Raw genomic sequence first — 9,033 nt, forward strand, 5'->3', positions numbered from 1 at the left:
AATGGCCAGTGCCTTCTCCTTTAAGATTGCCTTCCATCTACTCTGTATAGATCTTGTTTATACCTATTTATTTATATGCAGTTTTGCCCATTAGAATGTAAGTTCTTTGAAAGTAGGAACTATTTTTGTCTTTTTTTTTAATTTCCAAGGTTTAGCACAGTGTCTGACACATAGTAAGTATTAAATAAATGCCTGTTGCTTAGTTAGTTGATTGATTGAGTCATCTCTAGGTGGCACAGTGGATAGGGTTTCCAGGCCTCGAGTCAGGAAGACTCACCTTCCAGAGTTCAAATTCAGCCTCAGACACTTATTGGTTGTGTGACTATCTTCTGTGAGGGCTTGTGTAGACACTTTTACTTCCAATTTGTCTTCCAGAAAGGAAGTCATCTTCTACTATCACCATCCCTTGTTTCTCCAAGGCCTCCCTGGCGAAAAGCTTCCCAGTGAATAATGGGTGGTGTATTGGCAGCAGCATGGAGGAGCTAATCTGTTTTAGATAATGGTAAGACTGCCCATAGTGAATTTTTATCATTTTTGTTGAGGATTTGAAACCACAATCACAACAGGGCATTGCTTAGAAATCAATGCAGTATGTGATTCTTTTTTTTTTTTTTTGCTTTTTGGTGAGGTGATTGGGGTTAAGTGACTTGCCCAGGGTCATATAGCTAGTGAGTATTAAGTGTCTGAGGCTGGATTTGAACTCAGGTCCTCCTGACTCCAAGACCAGAGCTCTATTCACTGCACCACTTAGCTGCCCCTAGTATATGATTCATATTAACCTATTTGTATTTAAATTTCATACCCACATTTAAATATATATATACATATACATATTGCTTATTAAAATAAACAATACACATTATTAAATGCTGATACTGACATTTAGATATACACATTTATGCTGCTTATTAAAACAACAATTCACATTATAGATTGGTTTATTTTATTTGTATGTGCAATCTTTAGTGTTTGAGAACAATGAGAAACATGGTGTTACAATTCATTTCTTCTGAACATGCTTTGAAGTAATCCTTAGTGATTTTAAGCATCCTGGCCTCCATAGTGGTACATGTTTTCCCCGCAGTCACAATTGCCTGCTCCTTGCTGGTCAAATGTCTAAACACATGGGTCTTTGCAGGCAAGCTTCAATCAAATACTATAAAGACTCCTTTTCAGTTAGTTCCTTCTACATTTTGATAAAACACATTCAAGCATCTGCTAGAGTGAGAGTTTCAGCTCTCCCAGAGCTTAGCATGGTGCTCAGCACACAGCAGGCACTCAATGAATGTTTGCTGAACTGAATTAAATTGACTCTGCTCAATGATGTTAGCTGTATTCTTATCATTTCAGTTTTGTCCAAAGAAGTACAAGAATATAGGAAGACTAGCATCAAGCCATTTTATTCACCTAGGCAGGAGTGTTCATGCTTCTGTCTTTACTTACAAAGTCTAATTTTTAATATATAACCATTCAACCTGGCAATTTCCCCAATTCTTTCTTATATTGGTGGTCCAGGGTCCCAGAGGTCAGATGACAACCTTTCCTTTCGGTTTCTAGGGATAATTCTGATGAGCTGGAGTCTCTAGTACTGTTGCTCACAAGCTCCTATCTGATATACTCCCCACTGGTTATCAGCCAGAGTTAATCATAATTTTAAAAAGGGCATAGCAAGGACAGAGATTACAAAAACATCCTCCAAACCAAGGGTGTACTCTCCTTTTATGCACATACCTGAAGATTGTGGGGCTAGAGAGACATGATAGCTAAGGTCTCTGTGGATGTAGTCTTGCACTTAAAGTACCATGTTATTGCGGCACATGTATAGAAAACATATGGGGCTAGAGAGTACCTTGTTATTCCTAGCCCTAGGACTCCCTGAATTCTTCAAAGAATCCTCACCAAATTTGTTTCCTACATAAGTTGTAGGAGATGAAAGGATCAGCTGCGTTGACTCCTTCCAGGACGAGATATCTGATGATATGATCCATCCACTATTGGGCTAGATCAAATATGACACTTGGCTGCTGTCATAGCAGCCTGTCACAGAACTCTGCTGTTGCTGTCCCCGGACTCCAGTTGTCAGGGAGACCATGGGTAGCTTTACTGGATCTCCTGGTCTCCCTATTCACCTGGTACTTCTGTCTTAGAAGACACACAGCACCAGGAAGGACCACACACACACACACACCCCCGAAAACAAACAAACAAGCAACAAAAAAACAACCAGAGTCTCTATTCTCTCAGTAACGCAGGGTGAGTAGATGGGATATAGATAACCTCGACTTTTCCCTATCCAGCATCTCATAGCAGCTGTCCCTCAAAAGTTTAAAAGGGATACTCACACTGATGCCTTAACACTGATTACTGGATGAAGTCTGATGATGCCATATGAGAAATATTTTATGATTATTTGAAGACAATCAGTCACACCCTGTGGGGCTATGTATAAACACAGTAAGACACATCATAGGGTGACTATTTAGTAGTAAAACAGTCAGGTTTCAGAAGCTTTCAGGCCCAGGAGGGCCCTGAGGAATCAGTCACTTGTACATCTACCCAAGGACAGAAAGGGGAGGGTGAGCCCAGACAAACCTTATACTGTTTCCTGAACAGCACAGGCTAGTAAGCATCTCTATCAGAAACTGAAGATACACCAAGAACAAATTGTACACACTGAGGGAAGGCTGATTTAGGACCCTAAAAGGGAACTGGTCCTTGGAGCCCAGCAAAGAGCTGTTTAAGAGGAACTTCCTGAGGACTCCAAAAAGGGGGAAAATGCTTTCCAATAGTACCTGGACATTTACCCTTTCATCACATGTGCTTTCTAAATTTGATCCCATTCTCCCCAGGAACCTTGTGTTATAAGCAGAAAATGTGTCCTCAGTTTGTGGGTATGTTTTGTATGAACAGTTCTTACTGAACCACCTTTCTAAAAGCTAATTAAAACTGGCAAATTGGAGCACCCTATATAGAGCCTAGTGAACAACAGCAATAGAGACCTTGGTCTCAAGAAACATAAGGGGAGAAGTAGTTAGCTACCTTCTGGGGCTCTGGCCCACCAACAAGAATGGGAGTTTGGGAATTAGTCCAATGGGGGTGTTACAAATATAATAGAATTCTCCTTTTCCTTAATGAGAAATTTTTATTGTTGTTCAGTCATTTCACTTGTGTTTGACTCTCTGTGACCCCATTTTGGGGTTTTTGTTGCAGAGATACTGGAGTGATTTGCCTTTTCCTTCTCCAGCTAATTTTACAGATGAAGAATTAAAGCAAATAGGGTGAAGTGACTTGCCCAGGGTTATACAGCTAGTAAGTGTCTGTGGCCAGATTTGAACTCAGGAAGATGAGTCTTTCTGACCCCAGGCCCAGCACTGTATCCACTATGTCACGTAGCTGCCCTGAATGTATTAGTTGACTGTATGGATTTTCTTCCATTTCTTTAGGCTTTCTATGTGAATGTGAATCTGTTCTTCAAAATTAAAAGAATTCAAAAACATACTAATGATTTTATAGCCTGACAAAAAGAACAAGAAATAGTTATGTATGTCTGCTAGGGAATGCTGTGTGCAATGTGGATGCATTTTATTTTATTTTTTAAAATTTCTCTTTAGTGTCTTGTGCCTGTAGAATTTCTGCTATCTATCAAATGATATCAAGATGGAGATCATACATTATTTCCTATAGTGCTAAACTTTGATCACGTTGAAAGCCCCCTCATTCTTTGGATGCCACTGATACTTAGTATAATAAAAATTAAGATGGTCTAATCCTAGTTTAACATTTTTAAGATTAAACTTAAGAGCAATGCACTTGTAATTTATATTTAATACTGATAACTATAACATTGCTAATCTCCAGACATATGGATCACTTTGGAGGGAAGAAGGAATCAGCTTAAACTTGGCACATGTTTTGCTGACCATCAGTGATTTTAGTTTGACTCATTTTACCTAGAATGGAAGCTAAAATTTTTCTTGTTATCTCTTACTGATAAGAGTGAGTTATCTAGGACATACAGCTTATCTTCAATATAGTACATTGCATTTGAATTGCTGTCCTTATTTTAGTAAGCTATCTTTCTAAAATAACTAATAACTTTTTGGAAAGCTTAATTCCTAATTTTGCATGAGATCAATACATATTTTTATTCATATCACTAGTTTGTTATTTTTTTCTTAATCAGATAACCGACTTGGAATTATATCTTGAGTAGAACTTAAAGAGAATGTCAAACTTGGATTAATAAACTATGTAACATGTGCCATACTTTTGCAAAACAAAGTGCTATATGAATGCTAACTATGCTTATTCTTTTTTAAACATGTTATTTATTTTATTTTTAATTTATGAAATAAAACAAGCATTTTTATAACATAGAATTTAAAAAAAGATGATTGTACATGAAATTGCAAATCTATTATGTACAACTTGCTATTCTTTTTAAATGTATAACAAAGTTGTCATGTAACTTTCTTCTTTTTCCTTCCCCAACTTACGATAATATGTTATTATATTCATACATAGAATTTCTGAGTTCCATTAGTATACGTTTAAAATTTATCCTATTTTTGTTGCAGGCATCTTCTGGATTGATAGACCACTAAATGTAGTTACTGATAGATATGAAAATCTGAAACAATTGATGCTATCATGCAAGTTGTAATCTTCCTGGAAACAAGGAGACATACAGAAAACAAAAGAGTTAAGTCTTCTATTTGAAGTTTTCTACCAGGAAGGAGGTAATGATCAGTTTATGGATAATCATCATACTATAAGTGAATGGAAACTCCAACTCTCCAGAAAGGACACATGAGATATCTTTAAATAAAGATTGGTTGACATTGCTACAGCAATACTAGGCTTCCTGATGAAAGGAAGCTCACAGAAACAGATGCTGACTACATTTCTTCTGAGAGTGTCTCCAGTCCTAAAACAAAATCATTCTATGAGAAGGTCCTTAAGGATTCAGTTAATTCAATTCCTTTAATTTACAGATAAGAAAACTGCTATAAAGAAGTTTAGGAAACTTCTACAAAATGTAACAAATAAAATGACATTGAAGCAAACTGAGGCACAATTTTCTTCAAGGCAAGATTACAGTTTATTAGCAGTGACAGGTATAGCTGTTAATGAAATGGGTCAGACTGGCTTCCTTTGCAGGTCAGTGACAGGATGGGAATGAAAAGACCCTATTCATTGAGAACCTATTGAGACCCAAAAAAGGTGGGGGAATGGTTGACAGGTAAAGAATAACTGCAGCTGGAGAAAGTGGGTTGGCCTTCCCATGTGGTTTTCTGTCGATTTGTTGTTGTTATTCAATTATTTTGGTCATGTCTGACTCTTCATGACTGCATTTGGGGTTTTCTTGATCAAGATACTGGAGTGGTTTGACATTTTCTTCTCCAGCTCATTTTACAGATGAGGAACTGAGGCAAACAGGTTTAAATGACTTGCCCCGGGTCATATAGCTAGTAAATATCTGAGGCCAGATTTGAACTCAGGAAGATGAGTCTTCCTGACTCCAGGCCTGGCACTCTATCCACTGCCACCTAGCTTGCCCACTCTGATGAGTAAGGAATGCTAATTGCTTTTTCTGCCTCTAGTAATCTTGTCCAGAAAATCAAAACTACCCCAGTCAGGATCCCTTCCTCCCTCCCCTATGCTTACTCAGCCTTCCCTCTGGAGACCAAATCACCCTTAAGTTTGACAAGGAGAGGTAAGGACAGGAGAGCTCTTCCCTGGGGAGGGGCCCAGCCCAAGTTGGTTCTTTGTTTACTTGTAAACAAAGCAAAGGTCCCATTTTAAACTCATTTACTAGCAAATACTGGGGGTGGAATGGGGGGGGGTGAGGCACTAGGAGTAATCATGTTATTCAACCAAGTTTTTATTTCAGCCTGGGAGAGAATGTCTTTTAAGTTAGACTGAGAAATGAGGTTTGACAAAATGGGGACTAGGATGAATTACAGAGTAATATTGATTATTAAATGATAAAATATAATATTATCTTTAAAAGGAGATAAGTAACTTATCCAAAATCATATATAAGTCCAAAGTAATGGGGGAAGAGTACTATATATGAAAGTGGTGAGGATCTAGACAAAAGAATGATCAGTATGATGAGAAATTCATCACTATGTTAGACAACTAGGTAGTACAGTAGATAACTTGTTGGACTCGTAATCAGGAAGGCTTACTTTCGAATCCTGCCTCAGACATTTAGTTGTGTGACCATGGGCAGGTCACTCAATCTCTAAGCCTCAGTTTCTTCATCTGTAAAATGGAAGTAATAAATGACATACCTCATAGGGTTGTTTTGAGGATCAATTGAGTTAATGTATGTAAAGTGCTTTGCAAACTTTAAAGTGCCGTATAAATGCTAGCTATTTAACAACAACAACGATGCAATGACTCTTGGAGTTATGTCTTGAGTTAGATCTTAAATGAACTTGGATCAACAGAGAAAAGACTGGAGAGAACTCCATACTGTATAAGAAGCATGAGCAAAGTACTGATGGCAACAACAGATCTAAGACATCCACAGATTGAGAAGGCATGTATGTACCCGAGATGAGATTTGACAGTTGTGCTTCTCGTGTCCACAAGAGATTTGGAGCCTTTACTGGAGCTCAGGGAAATTAATTCATGACAAAATTAATCTCTACATGCTTTGGAGGGTGGAATTTTCTATATTCACTTGTAAGAGATACTATTAAAAGAGAATTCTTCTTCACTTAACACCTTCTCTAAACTGTTATACCCAAGGCTGCTGAATGTTTTCACTCTCCTTAGGCCTGGATCTGGTAAAGAGCAGAAACAGAAACACGTTTTTAAAAAATAGCAAAAATATAGTTATATTTTTCTGTATTTCTTTTTTTGGAAAATTTAAATATATGAATATGCAAAGTATTTGATTTTTCTCAGCATGAGGAACTTTTGCTAGCAGCTAAGTTTTCAACCCTCTTATTACTTAATAAATTACGGTTACTGGAAACATGAAAAGGTTAAGTGACTTGCCTAGGGTCATACATCTAATAAGTAGGAGATGTGGGATTTGAGCCAGAGTATCCTTGACTCTAAGCCAAAAATTCTGTCTATCGCTCCCTCCTGCCTCTATAAAATTTGAAATTTAAACAAATTCAGATTTAAAAAATGGATTAAACATTCTAGAAAGGTGCTCCTACCTGATACTTAGTATTTGACGATTATTTCCCCAAAATGATATTTTTATGCAAAATCCTTTATAGCACCAGACAACCATTTACTCATCTACAAAAAAAGAAAATTGGACAGGATGCTTACTGACATCCTTTCAGGATAAAGAATGGAAACTGCTTGAGGACAACAGTGATTCCATTTTTTTCTTTGCATCCCCAGCACCCAGCCCAATGCTTGGCACATAATAGGCATTCAATGAATGTATGTTAGATTCATCGATAGATTGATAGATTACATATACTTTATACCCAGTACAGATTATATAGCATAATTCTCAAATGTCAGAACAAAATGTATTTGAGCCCTTAGGGGGGAAATGTTACTTTCATAAGAAAATGAAGATTTTATTACATTCTTGACCAGTGGATTTCCTCTGGAACAGGAGTTCTTAACTTTATTATTGTTATTATTTTTGGTATCATGGCATGTACCCCTTTGTTGTCTCATGAAATCTATGAATGCCTCCTCAGAATATTTTAATGCATAAAATAAAATAGAATTGTGATGGAAATAATTATATTAAAATATAGTTTCTCTGTCTCTCTCTATCTAGTTCATAGACCATTGGTTAAGAATCCCTCCTCTGGAAGCTGACAGAATTGTTCAAATCTTTATGATTAGTCCTTGAAGAAAAAGAAGAATGTCCATCTGGGGAATAGTGTGCATTTATTCCTGTCAGGATAAGAAACAAAGTCATTCTTCTCTTTGCTCACAATGTCCAGAACAAAGAGGAAAAAGAACATTTTTATTTATTTTTTCATTTTTACTTTTTAAAAATTAATTTATTTTGATTTATCAACAATCACTTCCATAATCTTTTGAGTTTTAAATTTTTCTCCTCTTCCCTCCCCCCTCCCTCCCCAATATGGCACACAATCTGATTTATGCTATACATGTACATTCCTATTAAACATATTTTCACATTAGTGATGTTTTAAAGAAGAATTATAACCAATAGGAGGAACCACAAGAAAGAGAAAACAAAACAAAACAGAAGAAAAAAATAGCAGATAGTATGCTTCGATATGCATTCAAACTCCATAGTTCTTTCTTTGGATGTGGATAGCATTTTCCATCATGAGACCTTTGGAGATGTCTTAGATCTTTGCATTGCTGAGAAGGGCTAAGTCTATCAATGTTAGTCATCACACAACATGGCTGTTACTGTGTACAATGTTCTCCTGCTTCTGCTCACTTCACTCAGTATCAGTCCAGCAAGTCAAAAAGAACATTTTTAAAGGTTGTATAGTTGGATTGAAGTTGAGTTCTAATTCTTGCTGTATCTTTGATCTTGAGAGCTACAGAAGCCCACTTGTATCAAAATAAGAGTTTAAGTACAACAGAACTCTATATACGTCACATTTCCTAAACTTACCTACATTATAATTAAATACTAAGAATCCAATATTTTGTAATAAAATAATCTGCTGAACCATAACAGTAAGGTGTGAATTTATCCATTTATCTGAGAGAGGACACCATTATTAAATTTTCAAATGCTCTTAGGCAAACTAGTCACTAAACTGGAATGCAGGAATGGAAGAGAAGAGTTGGCTCAAATGGGTCAAAGGAGAGGGTTGATAGCATTACATCTGTATGGAAATTGAAGAAAATGAGAGGGGTAGCTTGGTAGGAAGCATTTGGATGTTTATCAAAGGCTGAGAAGTTTGGTTAAAGCTAATAAGAGAAATTTAATAGGGACAAATATAAAGTTTTCCACTTGGGTGAAAAAAATCAACTGCATAAGTACATGCTTAGAAAGCAGTTCATATGAAGAAGTCAAAGAAGTGTTAGTGGGCCCCTAGAACAATATGAATT

General features: G+C 36.7%; 1 long non-coding RNA gene across 1 annotated transcript; it reads left to right on the forward strand.

Moving 5' to 3' along the window:
* The first annotated feature begins 255 nt into the window (after positions 1 to 255).
* On the forward strand, positions 256 to 7,960 carry LOC114054299. The gene is made up of 3 exons (XR_003570449.1): positions 256 to 502; positions 4,578 to 4,739; positions 7,769 to 7,960. It is a non-coding gene; the product is annotated as an uncharacterized LOC114054299 (long non-coding RNA).
* Positions 7,961 to 9,033: the final 1,073 nt, after the last annotated feature.

This window comes from Vombatus ursinus, unplaced genomic scaffold, assembly GCF_900497805.2.
Source record: "Vombatus ursinus unplaced genomic scaffold, bare-nosed wombat genome assembly UNPS02014812.1, whole genome shotgun sequence".
NCBI lineage: Eukaryota > Metazoa > Chordata > Mammalia > Diprotodontia > Vombatidae > Vombatus > Vombatus ursinus.